The sequence below is a fragment of the Mesoplodon densirostris genome, chromosome 13, assembly GCF_025265405.1.
Source record: "Mesoplodon densirostris isolate mMesDen1 chromosome 13, mMesDen1 primary haplotype, whole genome shotgun sequence".
Lineage (NCBI taxonomy): Eukaryota > Metazoa > Chordata > Mammalia > Artiodactyla > Ziphiidae > Mesoplodon > Mesoplodon densirostris.
In genome coordinates, this window is record NC_082673.1 from 47023153 (window position 1) to 47044427 (window position 21275).

Sequence of the window (21275 nt, forward strand, 5' to 3'; positions counted from 1 at the left end):
TATATATATATTGGAGATTAAACCTTTGTCCATTGCTTCAGTTGCAACGATTTTCGCCCATTCTGAGGGATGCCTTTTTCCATTCCCGTCTTTTCAACAAAAAAGGAAAGAAAGAAAAAGAAGCAGAACACTAATGTGCGTAAAATATGCCTTTTGAAATGGTCGTTTTTAAATATGGACGTCCTTTGAATTTTTTGGTCGATATGTGACCCCAGGATTTGTTTTCAGGGCAGGTGTCATTTACAGGCCTGCAATGATTTTGAATATCAACTGACCATTAGCGCTGGGATTAAAGCTGCTGTTGCGTGAAACGGCCACAAGGTGGCAGCAGTTCTCCCTTACCAAATCTGGCTACTAGAGCAACAGAGCCTCAATGGAAGTCCTGTTCTAGATTGGAATTTCGAATGGAATGTGCCAGGAGAAAGCCCCTCAAGTTTGTCTCACTACTTTTTGTTCGTGTTTTTAATTTTTTTTTTTCTATTACAGCAAGTTTGATTACAATGTTTGGCTTGTTGTAGGTGTGGAAGATGTGGTTCTTTTACACATATACAGATGTCTGTTCTTCCTGGGATCCTTTTCCCATGTACGTTAGGACAGAATGTTGAGTAGTCTTCTCTTGGTATTCCGTAGGTCTTTGGTGATTATATATGTCACCTGTGTTTGATTATGTCTGTTAACCCCGATATCATAATGAAACCAATCCTCACACCTTTCCATTGGTGAACCATAAGTTTGTTTAATGAATCTGTGATTGCCCTTCTCCGTGGAAATATCTGCCCTGGTATCCATTTTTAGGTAACACCTATAAGTGATATGATACGATATGTGTCTTTCACTTTCTGACTTACTCCAAGTCACGTGATTACTTCTAGACTCATCTACGTGGCTGCAAATGGCATTGTGTCCTTTTTTCCCTTGGCTTCTATTCTGCCTTAGCGAGGTCCATTTTCAACAATGTGATTCCCTGAGGGTTGTGGATTAGCTGACCTGGGCAGCCTTACCCTGCCGGCCGGCCCTCCCCAGGTGTGCCTGGTTGAGGTCAATATAAACAGCGCTCCAGGCAGCAATAGCCCCTGAAGTTGTGCCTGACTACATATTCTCTGCCCCGTCAGCAGTCTCGGGGCTGTGCTGGTGGGAGGGAGTGAGGGGCCAAGGCTTTGTTGGTGGCCCGGTGTGAGTGGGGCTCTGCTGGCCTTTCTGGAGGAGTTGCCAGGCTGACACCTGTAAAGAAGAGGATGTGTCACTCATAACTTCCGATGGAATTTCTCTCCGGACAGAGGTGAGAAAGGATAAAAGCAGTGGGGGCCGGGACAGGAGGGATATCTCAGGGAGGGCAATAGAAAGCTTCCAGAACAGCGCCCGGGGCCAGGACCATCCTTGCTGACCTGCAGGCACCAAGTTGGAGTGCGTTCTGTGGCTGGTGTGGCTCCAGGGCCCTTCCTCTCGGCTTTCAAGCCCTTGTACATATTCAGGTGTTTTACCTGGGAAGGGTGGGAACAGTTCAGCAGCAGCTGGCCTGGGGCTCAGCTCACGTTTACTCACAGATGCCTCAGCACGGTCCCCCAGCTTTGCAATGAGGACGCTCCTTGCATGGGGGCTGGGTTGCTGGCTGTATGGGAGGTGATTCCCCACCTCTGACCAATTTCAGAATTGTTTACCGCTGGAGCAAGTGCCCTGATAGGGTTTCCCTCTGTATAACTGGTGGGTTCAGGTTTTTTTTTTCTTTTATGGTTCAAGTTAGATTTGATTCCTCTTTTATGTATTTATAGATATAAGCATGGAAATAATTCATTCCTATAAATACATCTGTGTGAAGGGAAGAACTTTTTTCTGTTTTATTTTAAAAATTTTTTTTTAATTTTGAAATTTAATTTTATTTATTTTTTTATACAGCAGGTTATAATTAGTTATGTATCTTATTTATATACATGTATACAGGTCAATCCCAATCTCCCAACTCATCCCACCACCACCACCCCATGGCTTCCCACACTTGGTGTCCATACGTTTGTTGTCTACCTCTGTGTCTCTATTTCTTCCCTGCAAACCAGTTCATCTGTACCATTTTTTAGGTTCCACATATATGCATTAATATACAATATTTGTTTTCCTCTTTCTGACTTACTTCATTCTGTATGACAGTCTCTAGATCCATCTATGTCTCTACAAATGACCCAGTTTCATTCCTTTTTATGGCTGAGTAATATTCCATTTTATATATGTACCACATCTTTATCCATTCATCTGTCTGTGGGCATTTAGTTTACTTGCATTACCTGGCTATTGTAAATAGTGCTGCAATGAACATTGTGGTGAATGTGCCTTTTTGATTTATGGTTTTCTCTGGGTATATGCCCAGAAGTGGGATTGCTGGATCAGATGGTAATTCTATTTCTAGTTTTTTTAAGGAAACTCCATACTGTTCTCCATAGTGACTGTATCAATTTACATCCCCACCAATAGTGGAAGAGGGCTCCTTTTGTCCACACCCTCCCCAGAATTTGTTGTTTGTAGATTTTCTGATGATGCCAATTCTAACAGGTGTGAGGTGATACCTCATTGTAGTTTTGATTTGCATTTCTCTAATAATTAGTGCTGTTGAGCAGCTTTTCATGTGCGTCTTGGCCATCTCTGTGTCTTCTTTGAAGAAACGTCTCTTTAGATCTTCTGCCCATTTTTGTATTGGGTTGTTTGATTTTTGAATATTAAGCTGCATGAGCTGTTTATATATATATATTGGAGATTAAACCTTTGTCCATTGCTTCATTTGCAACGATTTTCGCCCATTCTGAGGGATGCCTTTTTCCATTCCCGTTTTTTTAACAAAAAAGGAAAGAAAGAAAAAGAAGCAGAACACTAATGTGTGTAAAATATGCCTTTTGAAATGGTCGTTTTGAAATATGGACGTCCTTTGAATTTTTTGGTCGATATGTGACCCCAGGATTTGTTTTCAGGGCAGGTGTCATTTACAGGCCTGCAATGATTTTGAATATCAACTGACCATTAGCGCTGGGATTAAAGCTGCTGTTGCGTGAAACGGCCACAAGGTGGCAGCAGTTCTCCCTTACCAAATCTGGCTACTAGAGCAACAGAGCCTCAATGGAAGTCCTGTTCTAGATTGGAATTTCGAATGGAATGTGCCAGGAGAAAGCCCCTCAAGTTTGTCTCACTACTTTTTGTTCGTGTTTTTAATTTTTTTTTTTCTATTACAGCAAGTTTGATTACAATGTTTGGCTTGTTGTAGGTGTGGAAGATGTGGTTCTTTTACACATATACAGATGTCTGTTCTTCCTGGGATCCTTTTCCCATGTACGTTAGGACAGAATGTTGAGTAGTCTTCTCTTGGTATTCCGTAGGTCTTTGGTGATTATATATGTCACCTGTGTTTGATTATGTCTGTTAACCCCGATATCATAATGAAACCAATCCTCACACCTTTCCATTGGTGAACCATAAGTTTGTTTAATGAATCTGTGATTGCCCTTCTCCGTGGAAATATCTGCCCTGGTATCCATTTTTAGGTAACACCTATAAGTGATATGATACGATATGTGTCTTTCACTTTCTGACTTACTCCAAGTCACGTGATTACTTCTAGACTCATCTACGTGGCTGCAAATGGCATTGTGTCCTTTTTTCCCTTGGCTTCTATTCTGCCTTAGCGAGGTCCATTTTCAACAATGTGATTCCCTGAGGGTTGTGGATTAGCTGACCTGGGCAGCCTTACCCTGCCGGCCGGCCCTCCCCAGGTGTGCCTGGTTGAGGTCAATATAAACAGCGCTCCAGGCAGCAATAGCCCCTGAAGTTGTGCCTGACTCCATATTCTCTGCCCCGTCAGCAGTCTCGGGGCTGTGCTGGTGGGAGGGAGTGAGGGGCCAAGGCTTTGTTGGTGGCCCGGTGTGAGTGGGGCTCTGCTGGCCTTTCTGGAGGAGTTGCCAGGCTGACACCTGTAAAGAAGAGGATGTGTCACTCATAACTTCCGATGGAATTTCTCTCCGGACAGAGGTGAGAAAGGATAAAAGCAGTGGGGGCCGGGACAGGAGGGATATCTCAGGGAGGGCAATAGAAAGCTTCCAGAACAGCGCCCGGGGCCAGGACCATCCTTGCTGACCTGCAGGCACCAAGTTGGAGTGCGTTCTGTGGCTGGTGTGGCTCCAGGGCCCTTCCTCTCGGCTTTCAAGCCCTTGTACATATTCAGGTGTTTTACCTGGGAAGGGTGGGAACAGTTCAGCAGCAGCTGGCCTGGGGCTCAGCTCACGTTTACTCACAGATGCCTCAGCACGGTCCCCCAGCTTTGCAATGAGGACGCTCCTTGCATGGGGGCTGGGTTGCTGGCTGTATGGGAGGTGATTCCCCACCTCTGACCAATTTCAGAATTGTTTACCGCTGGAGCAAGTGCCCTGATAGGGTTTCCCTCTGTATAACTGGTGGGTTCAGGTTTTTTTTTTCTTTTATGGTTCAAGTTAGATTTGATTCCTCTTTTATGTATTTATAGATATAAGCATGGAAATAATTCATTCCTATAAATACATCTGTGTGAAGGGAAGAACTTTTTTCTGTTTTATTTTAAAAATTTTTTTTTAATTTTGAAATTTAATTTTATTTATTTTTTTATACAGCAGGTTATAATTAGTTATGTATCTTATTTATATACATGTATACAGGTCAATCCCAATCTCCCAACTCATCCCACCACCACCACCCCATGGCTTCCCACACTTGGTGTCCATACGTTTGTTGTCTACCTCTGTGTCTCTATTTCTTCCCTGCAAACCAGTTCATCTGTACCATTTTTTAGGTTCCACATATATGCATTAATATACAATATTTGTTTTCCTCTTTCTGACTTACTTCATTCTGTATGACAGTCTCTAGATCCATCGATGTCTCTACAAATGACCCAGTTTCATTCCTTTTTATGGCTGAGTAATATTCCATTTTATATATGTACCACATCTTTATCCATTCATCTGTCTGTGGGCATTTAGTTTACTTGCATTACCTGGCTATTGTAAATAGTGCTGCAATGAACATTGTGGTGAATGTGCCTTTTTGATTTATGGTTTTCTCTGGGTATATGCCCAGAAGTGGGATTGCTGGATCAGATGGTAATTCTATTTCTAGTTTTTTTAAGGAAACTCCATACTGTTCTCCATAGTGACTGTATCAATTTACATCCCCACCAATAGTGGAAGAGGGCTCCTTTTGTCCACACCCTCCCCAGAATTTGTTGTTTGTAGATTTTCTGATGATGCCAATTCTAACAGGTGTGAGGTGATACCTCATTGTAGTTTTGATTTGCATTTCTCTAATAATTAGTGCTGTTGAGCAGCTTTTCATGTGCGTCTTGGCCATCTCTGTGTCTTCTTTGAAGAAACGTCTCTTTAGATCTTCTGCCCATTTTTGTATTGGGTTGTTTGATTTTTGAATATTAAGCTGCATGAGCTGTTTATATATATATTGGAGATTAAACCTTTGTCCATTGCTTCAGTTGCAACGATTTTCGCCCATTCTGAGGGATGCCTTTTTCCATTCCCGTCTTTTCAACAAAAAAGGAAAGAAAGAAAAAGAAGCAGAACACTAATGTGCGTAAAATATGCCTTTTGAAATGGTCGTTTTTAAATATGGACGTCCTTTGAATTTTTTGGTCGATATGTGACCCCAGGATTTGTTTTCAGGGCAGGTGTCATTTACAGGCCTGCAATGATTTTGAATATCAACTGACCATTAGCGCTGGGATTAAAGCTGCTGTTGCGTGAAACGGCCACAAGGTGGCAGCAGTTCTCCCTTACCAAATCTGGCTACTAGAGCAACAGAGCCTCAATGGAAGTCCTGTTCTAGATTGGAATTTCGAATGGAATGTGCCAGGAGAAAGCCCCTCAAGTTTGTCTCACTACTTTTTGTTCGTGTTTTTAATTTTTTTTTTCTATTACAGCAAGTTTGATTACAATGTTTGGCTTGTTGTAGGTGTGGAAGATGTGGTTCTTTTACACATATACAGATGTCTGTTCTTCCTGGGATCCTTTTCCCATGTACGTTAGGACAGAATGTTGAGTAGTCTTCTCTTGGTATTCCGTAGGTCTTTGGTGATTATATATGTCACCTGTGTTTGATTATGTCTGTTAACCCCGATATCATAATGAAACCAATCCTCACACCTTTCCATTGGTGAACCATAAGTTTGTTTAATGAATCTGTGATTGCCCTTCTCCGTGGAAATATCTGCCCTGTTATCCATTTTTTGGTAACACCTATAAGTGATATGATATGATATGTGTCTTTCACTTTCTGACTTACTCCAAGTCACGTGATTACCTCTAGACTCATCTACGGGGCTGCAAATGTCATTGTGTTCTTTTTTTCCTTGGCTTCTATTCTGCCTTAGCGAGGTCCATTTTCAACAATGTGATTCCCTGAGGGTTGTGGATTAGCTGACCTGGGCAGCCTTACCCTGCCGGCCGGCCCTCCCAAGGTGTGCCTGGTTGAGGTCAATATAAACAGCGCTCCAGGCAGCAATAGCCCCTGAAGTTGTGCCTGACTCCATATTCTCTGCCCCGTCAGCAGTCTCGGGGCTGTGCTGGTGGGAGGGAGTGAGGGGCCAAGGCTTTGTTGGTGGCCTGGTGTGAGTGGGGCTCTGCTGGCCTTTCTGGAGGAGTTGCCAGGCTGACACCTGTAAAGAAGAGGATGTGTCACTCATAACTTCCGATGGAATTTCTCTCCGGACAGAGGTGAGGAAGGATAAAAGCAGTGGGTGCCGGGACAGGAGGGATATCTCAGGCAGGGCAATAGAAAGCTTCCAGAACAGCGCCCGGGGCCAGGACCATCCTTGCTGACCTGCAGGCACCAAGTTGGCCTGCGTGCTGTGGCTGGTGTGGCTCCAGGGCCCTTCCTCTCGGCTTTCAAGCCCTTGTACATATTCAGGTGTTTTACCTGGGAAGGGTGGGAACAGTTCAGCAGCAGCTAGCCTGGGGCTCAGCTCACGTTTACTCACAGATGCCTCAGCACGGTCCCCCAGCTTTGCAATGAGGACGCTCCTTGCATGGGGGGTGGGTTGCTGGCTGTATGGGAGGTGATTCCCCACCTCTGACCAATTTCAGAAGTGTTTACCGCTGGAGCAAGTGCCCTGATAGGGTTTCCCTCTGTATAACTGGTGGGTTCAGGTTTTTTTTTTCTTTTATGGTTCAAGTTAGATTTGATTCCTCTTTTATGTATTTATAGATATAAGCATGGAAATAATTCATTCCTATAAATACATCTGTGTGAAGGGAAGAACTTTTTTCTGTTTTATTTTAAAATTTTTTTTTAATTTTGAAATTTAATTTTATTTATTTTTTTATACAGCAGGTTATAATTAGTTACGTATCTTATTTATATATATGTATACAGGTCAATCCCAATCTCCCAACTCATCCCACCACCACCACCCCATGGCTTCCCACACTTGGTGTCCATACGTTTGTTGTCTACCTCTGTGTCTCTATTTCTTCCCTGCAAACCAGTTCATCTGTACCATTTTTTAGGTTCCACATATATGCATTAATATACAATATTTGTTTTCCTCTTTCTGACTTACTTCATTCTGTATGACAGTCTCTAGATCCATCGATGTCTCTACAAATGACCCAGTTTCATTCCTTTTTATGGCTGAGTAATATTCCATTTTATATATGTACCACATCTTTATCCATTCATCTGTCTGTGGGCATTTAGTTTACTTGCATTACCTGGCTATTGTAAATAGTGCTGCAATGAACATTGTGGTGAATGTGCCTTTTTGATTTATGGTTTTCTCTGGGTATATGCCCAGAAGTGGGATTGCTGGATCAGATGGTAATTCTATTTCTAGTTTTTTTAAGGAAACTCCATACTGTTCTCCATAGTGACTGTATCAATTTACATCCCCACCAATAGTGGAAGAGGGCTCCTTTTGTCCACACCCTCCACAGAATTTGTTGTTTGTAGATTTTCTGATGATGCCAATTCTAACAGGTGTGAGGTGATACCTCATTGTAGTTTTGATTTGCATTTCTCTAATAATTAGTGCTGTTGAGCAGCTTTTCATGTGCGTCTTGGCCATCTCTGTGTCTTCTTTGAAGAAACGTCTCTTTAGATCTTCTGCCCATTTTTGTATTGGGTTGTTTGATTTTTGAATATTAAGCTGCATGAGCTGTTTATATATATATATTGGAGATTAAACCTTTGTCCATTGCTTCATTTGCAACGATTTTCGCCCATTCTGAGGGATGCCTTTTTCCATTCCCGTTTTTTTAACAAAAAAGGAAAGAAAGAAAAAGAAGCAGAACACTAATGTGCGTAAAATATGCCTTTTGAAATGGTCGTTTTGAAATATGGACGTCCTTTGAATTTTTTGGTCGATATGTGACCCCAGGATTTGTTTTCAGGGCAGGTGTCATTTACAGGCCTGCAATGATTTTGAATATCAACTGACCATTAGCACTGGGATTAAAGCTGCTGTTGCGTGAAACGGCCACAAGGTGGCAGCAGTTCTCCCTTACCAAATCTGGCTACTAGAGCAACAGAGCCTCAATGGAAGTCCTGTTCTAGATTGGAATTTCGAATGGAATGTGCCAGGAGAAAGCCCCTCAAGTTTGTCTCACTACTTTTTGTTTGTGTTTTTAATTTTTTTTTTTATTTTCTATTACAGCAAGTTTGATTACAATGTTTGGCTTGTTGTAGGTGTGGAAGATGTGGTTCTTTTACACATATACAGATGTCTGTTCTTCCTGGGATCCTTTTCCCATGTACGTTAGGACAGAATGTTGAGTAGTCTTCTCTTGGTATTCCGCAGGTCTTTGGTGATTATATATGTCACCTGTGTTTGATTATGTCTGTTAACCCCGATATCATAATGAAACCAATCCTCACACCTTTCCATTGGTGAACCATAAGTTTGTTTAATGAATCTGTGATTGCCCTTCTCCGTGGAAATATCTGCCCTGGTATCCATTTTAGGTAATACCATAAGTGATATGATACGATATGTGTCTTTCAATTTCTGACTTACTCCAAGTCACGTGATTACCTCTAGACTCATCTACGGGGCTGCAAATGGCATTGTGTCCTTTTTTCCCTTGGCTTCTATTCTGCCTTAGCGAGGTCCATTTTCAACAATGTGATTCCCTGAGGGTTGTGGATTAGCTGACCTGGGCAGCCTTACCCTGCCGGCCGGCCCTCCCCAGGTGTGCCTGGTTGAGGTCAATATAAACAGTGCTCCAGGCATCAATAGCCCCTGAAGTTGTGCCTGACTCCATATTCTCTGCCCCGTCAGCAGTCTCAGGGCTGTGCTGGTGGGAGGGAGTGAGGGGCCAAGGCTTTGTGGTGGCCCGGTGTGAGTGGGGCTCTGCTGGCCTTTCTGCAGGAGTTGCCAGGCTGCCACCTGTAAAGAAGAGGATGTGTCACCCATACATTCCGATGGAATTTCTCTCCGGACAGAGGTGAGGAAGGATAAAAGCAGTGGGGGCCGGGACAGGAGGGGTATCTCTGGCAGGGCAATAGAAAGCTTCCAGAAGAGCGCCCGGGGCCAGGACCATCCTGGCTGGCCTGCAGGCACCAAGTTGGCCTGAGTGCTGTCGCTGGTGTGGCTCCACGGCCCTTTCTCTAGGCTTTCAAGCCCTTGTACATATTCAGGTGTTTTACCTGGGAAGGGTGGGAACAGTTCAGCAGCAGCTGGCCTGGGGCTCAGCTCACGTTTACTCACAGATGCCTCAGCACGGTCCCCCAGCTTTGCAATGAGGACGCTCCTTGCATTGGGGGTGGGTTGCTGGCTGTATGGGAGGTGATTCCCCACCTCTGACCAATTTCAGAATTGTTTACCGCTGGAGCAAGTGCCCTGATAGGGTTTCCCTCTGTATAACTGGTGGGTTCTGATTTTTTTTTTCTTTTATGGTTCAAGTTAGATTTGATTCCTCTTTTATGTGTTTACAGATATAAGCATGGAAATAATTCATTCCTATAAATACATCTGTGTGAAGGGAATAAATTTTTTCTATTTTATTTTAAAATTTTTTTTAAAAATTTTTGAAATTTAATTTTATTTATTTTTTTATACAGCAGGTTATTATGAGTTATGTATTTTATGCATATACATGTATACAGGTCAATCCCAATCTCCCAACTCATCCCACCACCACCACCCCATGGCTTCCCACACTTGGTGTCCATACGTTTGTTCTCTACCTCTGTGTCTCAATTTCTTCCCTGCAAACCCGTTCTTCTGTACCATTTTTTAGGTTCCACATATATGCATTAATATACAATATTTGTTTTCCTCTTTCTGACTTACTTCATTCTGTATGACAGTCTCTAGATCCATCGATGTCTCTACAAATGACCCAGTTTCATTCCTTTTTATGGCTGAGTAATATTCCATTTTATATATATACCACATCTTTATCCATTCATCTGTCTGTGGGGATTTAGGTTGCTTGCATTCCCTGGCTATTGTAAATAGTGCTGCAATGAACATTGTGGTGAATGTGCCTTTTTGATTTATGGTTTTCTCTGGCTATATGCCCAGAAGTGGGATTGCTGGATCACATGGTAATTCTATTTCTAGTTTTTTTAAGGAAACTCCATACTGTTCTCCATAGTGACTGTATCAATTTACATCCCCACCAATAGTGGAAGAGGGCTCCTTTTGTCCACACCCTCCCCAGAATTTGTTGTTTGTAGATTTTCTGATGATGCCGATTCTAACAGGTGTGAGGTGATACCTCATTGTAGTTTTGATTTGCATTTCTCTAATAATTAGTGCTGTTGAACAGCTTTTCATGTGCATCTTGGCCATCTCTGTGTCTTCTTTGAAGAAACGTCTCTTTAGATCTTCTGCCCATTTTTGTATTGGGTTGTTTGTTTTTTTTAATATTAAGCTGCATGAGCTGTTTATATATATATTGGAGATTAAACCTTTGTCCATTGATTCATTTGCAACGATTTTCGCCCATTCTGAGGGATGCCTTTTTCCATTCCCGTTTTTTTAACAAAAAAGGAAAGAAAGAAAAAGAAGCAGAACACTAATGTGCGTAAAATATGCCTTTTGAAATGGTCGTTTTGAAATATGGACGTCCTTTGAATTTTTTGGTCGATATGTGACCCCAGGATTTGTTTTCAGGGCAGGTGTCATTTACAGGCCTGCAATGATTTTGAATATCAACTGACCATTAGCGCTGGGATTAAAGCTGCTGTTGCGTGAAACGGCCACAAGGTGGCAGAAGTTCTCCCTTACCAAATCTGGTTACTAGAGCAACAGAGCCTCAATGGAAGGCGTGTTCTAGATTGGAATTTAGAATGGAATGTGCCAGGAGAAAGCCCCTCAAGTTTGTCTCACTACTTCTTGTTCGTGTTTTTAATTTTTTTTTTATTTTCTATTACAGCAAGTTTGATTACAATGTTTGGCTTGTTGTAGGTGTGGAAGATGTGGTTCTTTTACACATATACAGATGTCTGTTCTTCCTGGGATCCTTTTCCCATGTACGTTAGGACAGAATGTTGAGTAGTCTTCTCTTGGTATTCCGTAGGTCTTTGGTGATTATATATGTCACCTGTGTTTGATTATGTCTGTTAACCCCGAAATTGTAATGAAACCAATCCTCACACCTTTCCATTGGTGAACCATAAGTTTGTTTAATGAATCTGTGATTGCCCTTCTCCGTGGAAATATCTGCCCTGGTATCCATTTTTAGGTAACACCTATAAGTGATATGATACGATATGTGTCTTTCACTTTCTGACTTACTCCAAGTCACGTGATTACCTCTAGACTCATCTACGGGGCTGCAAATGGCATTGTGTCCATTTTTTCCTTGGCTTCTATTCTGCCTTAGCCGAGGTCCATTTTCAACAATGTGATTCCCTGAGGGTTGTGGATTAGCTGACCTGGGCAGCCTTACCCTGCCGGCCGGCCCTCCCCGGGTGTGCCTGGTTGAGGTCAATATAAACAGCGCTCCAGGCAGCAATAGCCCCTGAAGTTGTGCCTGACTCCATATTCTCTGCCCCGTCAGCCGTCTCGTGGCTGTGCTGGTGGGAGTGAGTGAGGGGCCAAGGCTTTGTTGGTGGCCCGGTGTGAGTGGGGCTCTGCTGGGCTTTCTGGAGGAGTTGCTAGGCTGCCACCTGTAAAGAAGAGGATGTGTCACCCATACCTTCCGATGGAATTTCTCTCCGGACAGAGGTGAAGAAGGAAAAAAGCAGTGGGGGCCTGGACAGGAGGGGTATCTCAGGCAGGGCAATAGAAAGCTTCCAGAAGAGCGCCCGGGGACAGGACCATCCTGGCTGGCCTGCAGGCACCAAGTTGGCCTGCGTGCTGTCGCTGGTGCGGATCCACGGACCTTCCTCTAGGCTTTCAAGCCCTTGTACATATTCAGGTGTTTTACCTGGGAAGGGTGGGAACAGTTCAGCAGCAGCTGGCCTGGGGCTCAGCTCACGTTTACTCACAGATGCCTCAGCACGGTCCCCCAGCTTTGCAATGAGGAAGCTCCTTGCATGGGGGGTGGATTGCTGGCTGTATGGGAGGTGATTCCCCACCTCTGACCAATTTCAGAATTGTTTACCGCTGGAGCAAGTGCCCTGATAGGGTTTCCCTCTGTATAACTGGTGGGTTCAGGTTTTTTTTTTCTTTTATGGTTCAAGTTATATTTGATTCCTCTTTTATGTATTTACAGATATAAGCATGGAAATAATTCATTCCTATAAATACATCTGTGTGAAGGGAAGAACTTTTTTCTGTTTTATTTAAATTTTTTTTTTAATTTTGAAATTTAATTGTATTTATTTTTTTATACAGCAGGTTATTATGAGTTATGTATTTTATGCATATACATGTATACAGGTCAATCCCAATCTCCCAACTCATCCCACCACCACCAACCCATGGCTTCCCACACTTGGTGTCCATACGTTTGTTCTCTACCTCTGTGTCTCTATTTCTTCCCTGCAAACCAGTTCATCTGTACCGTTTTTTAGGTTCCACATATATGCATTAATATACAATATTTGTTTTCCTCTTTCTGACTTACTTCATTCTGTATGACAGTCTCTAGATCCATCGATGTCTCTACAAATGACCCAGTTTCATTCCTTTTTATGGCTGAGTAATATTCCATTTTATATATGTACCACATCTTTATCCATTCATCTGTCTGTGGGGATTTAGGTTGCTTGCATTCCCTGGCTATTGTAAATAGTGCTGCAATGAACATTGTGGTGAATGTGCCTTTTTGATTTATGGTTTTCTCTGGGTATATGCCCAGAAGTGGGATTGCTGGATCAGATGGTAATTCTATTTCTAGGTTTTTTAAGGAAACTCCATACTGTTCTCCATAGTGACTGTATCAATTTATATCCCCACCAATAGTGGAAGAGGGCTCCTTTTGTCCACACCCTCCCCAGAATTTGTTGTTTGTAGATTTTCTGATGATGCCGATTCTAGCAGGTGTGAGGTGATACCTCATTGTAGTTTTGATTTGCATTTCTCTAATAATTAGTGCTGTTGAGCAGCTTTTCAAGTGCGTCTTGGCCATCTCTGTGTCTTCTTTGAAGAAACGTCTCTTTAGATCTTCTGCCCATTTTTGTATTGGGTTGTTTGTTTTTTTAATATTAAGCTGCATGAGCTGTTTATATATATATTGGAGATTAAACCTTTGTCCATTGATTCATTTGCAACGATTTTCGCCCATTCTGAGGGATGCCTTTTTCCATTCCCGTTTTTTTAACAAAAAAGGAAAGAAAGAAAAAGAAGCAGAACACTAATGTGCGTAAAATATGCCTTTTGAAATGGTCGTTTTGAAATATGGACGTCCTTTGAATTTTTTGGTCGATATGTGACCCCAGGATTTGTTTTCAGGGCAGGTGTCATTTACAGGCCTGCAATGATTTTGAATATCAACTGACCATTAGCGCTGGGATTAAAGCAGCTATTGCGTGAAACGGCCACAAGGTGGCAGAAGTTCTCCCTTACCAAATCTGGTTACTAGAGCAACAGAGCCTCAATGGAAGTCGTGTTCTAGACTGGAATTTAGAATGGAATGTGCCAGGAGAAAGCCCCTCAAGTTTGTCTCACTAATTCTTGTTCGTGTTTTTATTTTTTTTTTTATTTTCTATTATAGCAAGTTTGATTACAATGTTTGGCTTGTTGTAAGTGTGGAAGATGTGGTTCTTTTACACATATACAGATGTCTGTTCATCCTGGGATCCTTTTCCCATGTACCTTAGGACAGAATGTTGAGTAGTCTTCTCTTGGTATTCCGTAGGTCTTTGGTGATTATATATGTCACCTGTGTTTGATTATGTCTGTTAACCCCGATATCATAATGAAACCAATCCTCACACCTTTCCATTGGTGAACCATAAGTTTGTTTAATGAATCTGTGATTGCCCTTCTCCGTGGAAATATCTGCCCTGGTATCCATTTTTAGGTAACACCTATAAGTGATATGATACGATATGTGTCTTTCACTTTCTGACTTACTCCAAGTCACGTGATTACCTCTAGACTCATCTACGGGGCTGCAAATGGCATTGTGTCCTTTTTTCCCTTGGCTTCTATTCTGCCTTAGCGAGGTCCATTTTCAACAATGTGATTCCCTGAGGGTTGTGGATTAGCTGACCTGGGCAGCCTTACCCTGCCGGCCGGCCCTCCCCGGGTGTGCCTGGTTGAGGTCAATATAAACAGCGCTCCAGGCAGCAATAGCCCCTGAAGTTGTGCCTGACTCCATATTCTCTGCCCCGTCAGCAGTCTCGGGGCTGTGCTGGTGGGAGGGAGTGAGGGGCCAAGGCTTTGTTGGTGGCCCGGTGTGAGTGGGGCTCTACTGGCCTTTCTGCAGGAGTTGCCAGGCTGCCACCTGTAAAGAAGAGGATGTGTCACCCATACCTTCCGATGGAATTTCTCTCCGGACAGAGGTGAGGAAGGATAAAAGCAGTGGGGGCCAGGACAGGAGGGGTATCTCAGGCAGGGCAATAGAAAGCTTCCAGAACAGCGCCCGGGGCCAGGACCATCCTGGCTGGCCTGCAGGCACCAAGTTGGCCTGAGTGCTGTCGATGGTGTGGCTCCAGGGCCCTTCCTCTAGGCTTTCAAGCCGTTGTACATATTCAGGTGTTTTACCTGGGAAGGGTGGGAACAGTTCAGCAGCAGCTGGCCTGGGGCTCAGCTCACGTTTACTCACAGATGCCTCAGCACGGTCCCCCAGCTTTGCAATGAGGACGCTCCTTGCATTGGGGGTGGGTTGCTGGCTGTATGGGAGGTGATTCCCCACCTCTGACCAATTTCAGAATTGTTTACCGCTGGAGCAAGTGCCCTGATAGGGTTTCCCTCTGTATAACTGGTGGGTTCAGGTTTTTTTTTCTTTTATGGTTCAAGTTAGATTTGATTCCTCTTTTATGTATTTACAGATATAAGCATGGAAATAATTCATTCCTATAAATACATCTGTGTGAAGGGAATAAATTTTTTCTATTTTATTTTATTTTTTTTTTAATTTTGAAATTTTATTTTATTTATTTATTTATACAGCAGGTTATTATGAGTTATGTATTTTATGCATATACATGTATACAGGTCAATCCCAATCTCCCAACTCATCCCACCACCACCACCCCATGGCTTCCCACACTTGGTGTCCATACGTTTGTTCTCTACCTCTGTGTCTCTATTTCTTCCCTGCAAACCAGTTCATCTGTACCATTTTTTAGGTTCCACATATATGCATTAATATACAATATTTGTTTTCCTCTTTCTGACTTACTTCATTCTGTATGACAGTCTCTAGATCCATCGATGTCTCTACAAATGACCCAGTTTCATTCCTTTTTATGGCTGAGTAATATTCCATTTTATATATGTACCACATCTTTATCCATTCATCTGTCTGTGGGGATTTAGGTTGCTTGCATTCCCCGGCTATTGTAAATAGTGCTGCAATGAACATTGTGGTGAATGTGCCTTTTTGATTTATGGTTTTCTCTGGGTATATGCCCAGAAGTGGGATTGCTGGATCACATGGTAATTCTATTTCTAGTTTTTTTAAGGAAACTCCATACTGTTCTCCATAGTGACTGTATCAATTTACATCCCCACCAATAGTGGAAGAGGGCTCCTTTTGTCCACACCCTCCCCAGAATTTGTTGTTTGTAGATTTTCTGATGATGCCGATTCTAACAGGTGTGAGGTGATACCTCATTGTAGTTTTGATTTGCATTTCTCTAATAATTAGTGCTGTTGAGCAGCTTTTCATGTGCGTCTTGGCCATCTCTGTGTCTTCTTTGAAGAAACGTCTCTTTAGATCTTCTGCCCATTTTTGTATTGGGTTGTTTGTTTTTTTAATATTAAGCTGCATGAGCTGTTTATATATATATTGGAGATTAAACCTTTGTCCATTGATTCATTTGCAACGATTTTCGCCCATTCTGAGGGATGCCTTTTTCCATTCCCGTTTTTTTAACAAAAAAGGAAAGAAAGAAAAAGAAGCAGAACACTAATGTGCGTAAAATATGCCTTTTGAAATGGTCGTTTTGAAATATGGACGTCCTTTGAATTTTTTGGTCGATATGTGACCCCAGGATTTGTTTTCAGGGCAGGTGTCATTTACAGGCCTGCAATGATTTTGAATATCAACTGACCATTAGCGCTGGGATTAAAGCTGCTGTTGCGTGAAACGGCCACAAGGTGGCAGAAGTTCTCCCTTACCAAATCTGGTTACTAGAGCAACAGAGCCTCAATGGAAGTCGTGTTCTAGACTGGAATTTAGAATGGAATGTGCCAGGAGAAAGCCCCTCAAGTTTGTCTCACTACTTCTTGTTCGTGTTTTTAATTTTTTTTTTTTTATTTTCTATTATAGCAAGTTTGATTACAATGTTTGGCTTGTTGTAAGTGTGGAAGATGTGGTTCTTTTACACATATACAGATGTCTGTTCATCCTGGGATCCTTTTCCCATGTACCTTAGGACAGAATGTTGAGTAGTCTTCTCTTGGTATTCTGTAGGTCTTTGGTCATTATATATGTCACCTGTGTTTGATTATGTCTGTTAACCCCGATATCATAATGAAACCAATCCTCACACCTTTCCATTGGTGAACCATAAGTTTGTTTAATGAATCTGTGATTGCCCTTCTCCGTGGAAATATCTGCCCTGGTATCCATTTTAGGTAATACCTATAAGTGATATGATACGATATGTGTCTTTCACTTTCTGACTTACTCCAAGTCACGTGATTACCTCTAGACTCATCTACGGGGCTGCAAATGGCATTGTGTCCTTTTTTCCCTTGGCTTCTGTTCTGCCTTAGCGAGGTCCATTTTCAACAATGTGATTCCCTGAGGGTTGTGGATTAGCTGACCTGGGCAGCCTTACCCTGCCGGCCGGCCCTCCCCAGGTGTGCCTGGTAGAGGTCAATATAAACAGTGCTCCAGGCAGCAATAGCCCCTGAAGTTGTGCCTGACTCCATATTCTCTGCCCCGTCAGCAGTCTCGGGGCTGTGCTGGTGGGAGGGAGTGAGGGGCCAAGGCTTTGTTGGTGGCCTGGTGTGAGTGGGGCTCTGCTGGCCTTTCTGCAGGAGTTGCCAGGCTGCCACCTGTAAAGAAGAGGATGTGTCACCCATACCTTCCGATGGAATTTCTCTCCGGACAGAGGTGAGGAAGGATAAAAGCAGTGGGGGCCAGGACAGGAGGGGTATCTCAGGCAGGGCAATAGAAAGCTTCCAGAACAGCGCCCGGGGCCAGGACCATCCTGGCTGGCTTGCAGGCACCAAGTTGGCCTGAGTGCTGTCGCTGGTGTGGCTCCACGGCCCTTCCTCTAGGCTTTCAAGCCGTTGTACATATTCACGTGTTTTACCTGGGAAGGGTGGGAACAGTTCAGCAGCAGCTGGCCTGGGGCTCAGCTCACGTTTACTCACAGATGCCTCAGCACGGTCCCCCAGCTTTGCAATGAGGATGCTCCTTGCATTGGGGGTGGGTTGCTGGCTGTATGGGAGGTGATTCCCCACCTCTGACCAATTTCAGAAGTGTTTACCGCTGGAGCAAGTGCCCTGATAGGGTTTCCCTCTGTATAACTGGTGGGTTCAGGTTTTTTTTTCTTTTATGGTTCAAGTTAGATTTGATTCCTCTTTTATGTATTTACAGATATAAGCATGGAAATAATTCATTCCTATAAATACATCTGTGTGAAGGGAATAAATTTTTTCTATTTTATTTTAAATTTTTTTTTTTAAATTTTGAAAATTTATTTTATTTATTTATTTATACAGCAGGTTATTATGAGTTATGTATTTTATGCATATACATGTATACAGGTCAATCCCAATCTCCCAACTCATCCCACCACCACCACCCCATGGCTTCCCACACTTGGTGTCCATACGTTTGTTCTCTACCTCTGTGTCTCTATTTCTTCCCTGCAAACCAGTTCATCTGTACCATTTTTTAGGTTCCACATATATGCATTAATATACAATATTTGTTTTCCTCTTTCTGACTTACTTCATTCTGTATGACAGTCTCTAGATCCATCGATGTCTCTACAAATGACCCAGTTTCATTCCTTTTTATGGCTGAGTAATATTCCATTTTATATATATACCACATCTTTATCCATTCATCTGTCTGTGGGGATTTAGGTTGCTTGCATTCCCTGGCTATTGTAAATAGTGCTGCAATGAACATTGTGGTGAATGTGCCTTTTTGATTTATGGTTTTCTCTGGGTATATGCCCAGAAGTGGGATTGCTGGATCAGATGGTAATTCTATTTCTAGGTTTTTTAAGGAAACTCCAAACTGTTCTCCATAGTGACTGTATCAATTTACATCCCCACCAATAGTGGAAGAGGGCTCCTTTTGTCCACACCCTCCCCAGAATTTGTTGTTTGTAGATTTTCTGATGATGCCGATTCTAGCAGGTGTGAGGTGATACCTCATTGTAGTTTTGATTTGCATTTCTCTAATAATTAGTGCTGTTGAGCAGCTTTTCATGTGCGTCTTGGCCATCTCTGTGTCTTCTTTGAAGAAACGTCTCTTTAGATCTTCTGCCCATTTTTGTATTGGGTTGTTTGTTTTTTTAATATTAAGCTGCATGAGCTGTTTATATATATATTGGAGATTAAACCTTTGTCCATTGATTCATTTGCAACGATTTTCGCCCATTCTGAGGGATGCCTTTTTCCATTCCCGTTTTTTTAACAAAAAAGGAAAGAAAGAAAAAGAAGCAGAACACTAATGTGCGTAAAATATGCCTTTTGAAATGGTCGTTTTGAAATATGGACGTCCTTTGAATTTTTTGGTCGATATGTGACCCCAGGATTTGTTTTCAGGGCAGGTGTCATTTACAGGCCTGCAATGATTTTGAATATCAACTGACCATTAGCGCTGGGATTAAAGCTGCTGTTGCGTGAAACGGCCACAAGGTGGCAGAAGTTCTCCCTTACCAAATCTGGTTACTAGAGCAACAGAGCCTCAATGGAAGTCGTGTTCTAGACTGGAATTTAGAATGGAATGTGCCAGGAGAAAGCCCCTCAAGTTTGTCTCACTACTTCTTGTTCGTGTTTTTAATTTTTTTTTTTTATTTTCTATTATAGCAAGTTTGATTACAATGTTTGGCTTGTTGTAAGTGTGGAAGATGTGGTTCTTTTACACATATACAGATGTCTGTTCATCCTGGGATCCTTTTCCCATGTACCTTAGGACAGAATGTTGAGTAGTCTTCTCTTGGTATTCCGTAGGTCTTTGGTGATTATATATGTCACCTGTGTTTGATTATGTCTGTTAACCCCGATATCATAATGAAACCAATCCTCACACCTTTCCATTGGTGAACCATAAGTTTGTTTAATGAATCTGTGATTGCCCTTCTCCGTGGAAATATCTGCCCTGGTATCCATTTTTAGGTAACACCTATAAGTGATATGATACGATATGTGTCTTTCACTTTCTGACTTACTCCAAGTCACGTGATTACCTCTAGACTCATCTACGGGGCTGCAAATGGCATTGTGTCCTTTTTTTCCTTGGCTTCTATTCTGCCTTAGCGAGGTCCATTTTCAACAATGTGATTCCCTGAGGGTTGTGGATTAGCTGACCTGGGCAGCCTTACCCTGCCGGCCGGCCCTCCCCAGGTGTGCCTGGTTGAGGTCAATATAAACAGCGCTCCAGGCAGCAATAGCCCCTGAAGTTGTGCCTGACTCCATATTCTCTGCCCCGTCAGCAGTCTCGGGGCTGTGCTGGTGGGAGGGAGTGAGGGGCCAAGGCTTTGTTGGTGGCCTGGTGTGAGTGGGGCTCTGCTGGCCTTTCTGGAGGAGTTGCCAGGCTGCCACCTGTAAAGAAGAGGATGTGTCACTCATAACTTCCGATGGAATTTCTCTCCGGACTGAGGTGAGGAAGGATAAAAGCAGTGGGGGCCGGGACAGGAGGGATATCTCAGGCAGGGCAATAGAAAGCTTCCAGAACAGCGCCCGGGGCCAGGACCATCCTTGCTGACCTGCAGGCACCAAGTTGGCCTGCGTGCTGTGGCTGGTGTGGCTCCAGGGCCCTTCCTCTCGGCTTTCAAGCCGTTGTACATATTCAGGTGTTTTACCTGGGAAGGGTGGGAACAGTTCAGCAGCAGCTGGCCTGGGGCTCAGCCCACGTTTACTCACAGATGCCTCAGCACGGTCCCCCAGCTTTGCAATGAGGACGCTCCTTGCATGGGGGGTGGGTTGTTGGCTGTATGGGAGGTGATTCCCCACCTCTGACCAATTTCAGAAGTGTTTACCGCTGGAGCAAGTGCCCTGATAGGGTTTCCCTCTGTATAACTGGTGGGTTCAGGTTTTTTTTTCTTTTATGGTTCAAGTTAGATTTGATTCCTCTTTTATGTATTTATAGATATAAGCATGGAAATAATTCATGCCTATAAATACATCTGTGTGAAGGGAAGAACTTTTTTCTGTTTTATTTTAAAATTTTTTTTTTAATTTTGAAATTTAATTTTATTTATTTTTTTATACAGCAGGTTATAATTAGTTATGTATCTTATTTATATACATGTATACAGGTAAATCCCAATCTCCCAACTCATCCCACCACCACCACCCCATGGCTTCCCACACTTGGTGTCCATACGTTTGTTGTCTACCTCTGTGTCTCTATTTCTTCCCTGCAAACCAGTTCATCTGTACCATTTTTTAGGTTCCACATATATGCATTAATATACAATATTTGTTTTCCTCTTTCTGACTTACTTCATTCTGTATGACAGTCTCTAGATCCATCGATGTCTCTACAAATGACCCAGTTTCATTC